Genomic DNA, 4,854 nt, shown 5'->3' on the forward strand with positions numbered 1-4,854 from the left:
CCTTCATGTCTTGCAGACTCTGGATAAGGTTTTGTAGAGAACTCCCATCAAGCTCCAACTCCCCAATCCGACTCAAAGCTTCCACATACAGGTCTCTATACATTGTGGTCTAGATATAAAATATAAACAACTGACTACTTAAGCAGTAATCCTTTGTTATATAATGAGATCAGAGTTGAAAGCTTCCGTTTGAGGAATATTTTAAGCTGTGACATATGCGAAACTACTCTAATAGAGTCCAAAAATCTAAATATAGAGTAGAAAATGAGCATAACAGGTCCCCTTTAAACAAAATGTAGATGTCAACAGATACCTGACTGAGTTCGGTGTGGTCTGTCTGCACGAGTTTCTCCCGGAGGTCTGAAGGAGCAGGGCCTGCAAGCGGACGTCCTTGTGCCCTCGCTGCAGTCAGCTGTTGCACCAGGGCCTCAACCATCGTCATGCTAGACATTAACCTCTGTTCCAGCTCCTGTCTTGGGAGGGACTCCAAGCTGCCTGGAGGTAAACTGGAAAACCAATGAAAGAATACTGAGAGGCAAACAAAGAAAATACTAAAAGCAGATTTAGCTTCATCTATACTCACAACTGTTGAATAAATGACCAATTTACAATGGGCACTTACTTCCAGAGGAGCGGGTCAGTCATAGTGCAGGAATCAGCCACAGAGAATTCCCTCTTCCTCTCAAACAGGCCAGAAGTATTGAGGCTGTGGTCAACCAGTTTCACAGGACTACTGCCCACACAGACACTGTGAGACTTTACAGGAGCAGCTTTGGCTGGAGGGGCAGGAGGTGGAGCAGGAGCAGAGACAGCAGCAGGGCCCATCTTTCCAGACGCCATCATGAGGAACTCTGCCATTTGTCGAAGCTGCTGCTGAAACGGACCATCGGAAATCAGTGGGAAATTCAGCAGTGGTTTCTCAGCTTCAGTCTGAGGCTCTGCAGAGACTTTCTGTCCCAAATCCTTAACTGGCTCCCATAGTGGGCTCAGACCAGGATTCTGACCCAGGGCGGTGGAGTTTAACAGAGGATGAGGCATTGGGCTTTCCAGTTGCTCCGCCCACAACCTAGCACGGTCAGCATTAAGAGGAGCAAACAAGGTTTTCTCACCCTCAATAGCAGAGTCATCAGCTGCAAACTTGCCTTGAGCAGGATCCCCAAAAGTCTTTAAAAAAGACAGAGAAGCTCTCCTAACGGGACTAAACATTCCCAACTCCAAAGCTGAGGCAACCGAGGGACACTCCGACAGCGCTTTCAGTACATCAGTAAGGTTCTCTGCATGAGATTTTTCTGCAGAGTTACAAAGAGCAGGTGCATTTCCAGATGAGCCAATGGCACTGTCTTTTTCCCCACTGGATTCAGCGGGTCCTCTGGTGGAGTTCACTTCAGAGACATGCTCCTCTTGGTCTTGCTGTTGCACTTCCACACCTGAAGGGCTCTCTGCTGAACCTGCAAGTTGACTGCAGTCAGAAATCTGAGTATTCTGAACCACGAGAGGCAATGCACTGTCAGCAGGATTCACGGTACAGTTAAGCATTTCTTGCCCTTTGCATTTTACAGTTTCAGTATCCAAAGCTTTTAAAGATCCATTAGCCACCAGAGATCTGCTAACAGCTGATGGGTCAGTAGCTACCACAGCTTCACCATTGTTCTGTTGGCTGTTAGCATCTTCAAAGGCATCTTGACAATAATCATGTGTGATGGAAGTGAACAGATAGTTTTCACTGAGGGGACAGATTACAATCTGGTCCTCATGCAGAAGGGATGTCTTCTTCTTGGGAAATTGGGCCTCATCTAATTTTTCATCTTCAGCTGGAATACAACAATCAGCTGTGACACCACCTTGGCTCCCAGCCTGGCTATCAGATACCACTGGGCTACCACTGTAGTGTCTGACCATTACATCCTCAGTGCCGTCTGCCAATGCTTCCTGGGTAGTCAAAAGGCTGTCACATGGAGCTGATGAATGAGTCTGAACATTACAGTATGGATGATCAAACTGACCAACTGTATTATCATTTTGTAAATCACAGTCACCAGCTATTTCAGTTGAATCTATGGCATAGCCATGTGTCTCACTGCTGCTAACAGAATGGTCGGCTGGTAGAACAACGGACTCTTCTCTTGGAATTTCAATCTCTCCTCCAGTGCAGTCCAGTGATTTAAAGGACAGTCCATTAGCACGTTTTTCTGAACCACGTGTTGTCTCAGATAAAGCCTTAATGACAGGATCAACACCACCATCATGGCTACAGTATGGATGATCAGCATGTTCCTCTTGACACTGCTGGTCAAAGTCACCGAAGCAGTTGGTCAAATTTATACTGTCATACTCTAGAGGAGCACCAAGCTCTTCCTTGGGCAGAGGAATGGTTTCGTTGTGTAATCTGGTGGCATCTGAAACTTCCACCTCACCTCCATCACAAAGGAAGGATTTCCAAGTGAGATCTGCCTTTCCACTGCAGTCACTCTGAAAAGCTGTTGATTCTTCTGTGGCTTGTTTGTTATCCAGATCACAAGAAGCCGGTGTAGTGCTGTCAGTTTCACAGGGAAGTGCTGCGCTGATGTTAACACAGTAAGTGTCACTCTTCTCAAGAACATGATAGGGATGTTCGATGTGATCAGAGCATGACTCCATTACCACACTGTCAGAGATGATGCCATCTTCAGATTCAGTGTTAGATGTACCCTGGTCCGTAGATAAAATAATACTCTCCTCTGCATGCAGTAAAGAGCCTAATATCTCAACTTCACCACCAGCACAAGTGAAGGATTTAAATGTTATATCTGAAAGTCCACAAGCAATCTGAGTAGTTGTTGTATCAGTTTTTGGAAGATTGGTTTGTATCATTTTGGTGGATGGAGAAGAGTACAGCTGGGGTTCTTGTTCACTCAGTGGAAGATCACCCTATTAATGAAAATAAGTAGCGGTTAAAAAAACAGCACCACAAAAAGAGGAAAAAAAGACAAATTATATTTGTAAGTATTAGTGTATACCCACCATTGTCATTTTGCCAGCATCACTACTGATCTGTGATTTTGATCTGAACTTTGATGAGGGAGTCGACAAGTGCAGAATCTCATTGTCCAGACTTCTCAGAGGGGTACGCTCACTGGATCGGCTGGAGAGCTACCATCAACAAAGGTTGAATTATCCATTAACTAATATGCTCAGAGATAACACTGTACAGTATGCACAACAGAATACAAAAGTCTTACCAAGCCTTCCCCTGTGGAACTTGAACTCCTGGAAGCCATTACTCTGAAGTTCTCAGAAAACTACGTTTACAACTGGAGGACAAAATCAGGAAGACAAAAGATTTCATATTTTTCCAGTTTTATTTAAATGCGGATTAATCTATTTGGCTGTAAAACCAATAGCTCCGCATTAAAATAGTTGGTTTTCCATGCGAGTGCTAAAACAGGGTCTTGCTCGTCATACTAAATTATGTGATTTCAAGGCAAGTTACGAAAGACAAACCCCAGTTCTCCTTGACTGCAAAACTTTCCGGAATTTAATCACGATCACGAGACTTCAACAGTTTGTATAAGACAAGTTAGTCGGAACTTTTTAAACATTTCGTTTGTGCAGAGAGAGTCTGTTAAGTTCAAATTAGCCCCATCATGACCCCTTGTGTGGATGTTGTCTTCTTGTTATGAAGGTTTCTTCCGGGGCAGAAACAAAAGGAAAGACGATTACAGCAAACAACCATGTTGCAGAGTTTAACTGTTGTTTTACGATAGACAATGTGAGAATGTTCTTTAAAATCCTGCACAGAGATCTGCTTGTCGTGTCAAACTAGCTGAGAAGCTCACATACTGACATGGCGTTACGTATTGGCCTAGTTGACAAGAATAGGCCATTTCAAGCATTAATTTAATAACTTCGAAAATCAATGTGAGAATTCACAGAATTCTAAAATTCACAGAAAGTGTTGCAAAGAGTGAATATTGCAAGGGCGTAAACTACAGTTTAAGAGACCGGTACCAGTCGATAGCCAACCGTAAATTGCACTCACTCTAGTTACTTCTAACAAAGGCACTTAATTAATAGCTTAGCTGTCCGAGGCAAACACCCTTAAATCATGTAAAAGTATTTTACCTTTTAAATTTTACCAGCTAACGTCAACCAGCGTTTTAACAGAGACGAGGACAGGGTAAACAAATCTTGTATTGAACTACCATCCACCGCGTTTGATTCAAAAACACGAATAGCAGCGCTGTTATTGGTCCATTTCTCTTCTTCGTTGGTTGAGAGAAGCACTAGATGGTTGAGATCTGTACCTTTACTCACTGCTGCCTCCTTCGGGAAAATAATGTAATTGCTACAGCATGTTCCTGTTACTGACAGAAAATTTACACTTTTATGTTGGCTCTTAAGTATCTTTGTTTTTTGTATTGTTTTGTTTTATGTCAGCGTTTTATTAAAACTTCGTGTCTGCATAAAAAAATAATATCTGACTCTTCAGTTATTTCCACTGCCTTCTTATATATTGCTTTACAAGCTGGAAGCCATGTAGTTACATGGAAAAATGACCCATAAATCACCCTTTTTTGGGAAACAAGTGTAGGAGCAGAGAGTGATACGTATGCTCCATGAGTCTGGACAATGACGCAGTTTTGTTTAGCTTTGGTGTCTACCAAACCAGCCATCCACCCAAACAATATTTCAGTTCTTCTTTTAGCTGCATCCCACCATCTGCCTAGCATCGTCTTCTGTGTCATCAACAATGACCGCTCTGCAGTCAGAGTCAAAATAAGCTTTATTGTCAAAGACCATATGTACAGTCATACAAAGGAATCTGAAACTGCAATGTTCCCATGGCCCTCAGTGTACACTAAAACAATATAAAGA

The sequence above is a fragment of the Pundamilia nyererei genome, unplaced genomic scaffold (genome assembly GCF_000239375.1).
Source record: "Pundamilia nyererei isolate P.nyererei 1_Seehausen unplaced genomic scaffold, PunNye1.0 scaffold00022, whole genome shotgun sequence".
Taxonomy (NCBI): Eukaryota; Metazoa; Chordata; class Actinopteri; order Cichliformes; family Cichlidae; genus Pundamilia; species Pundamilia nyererei.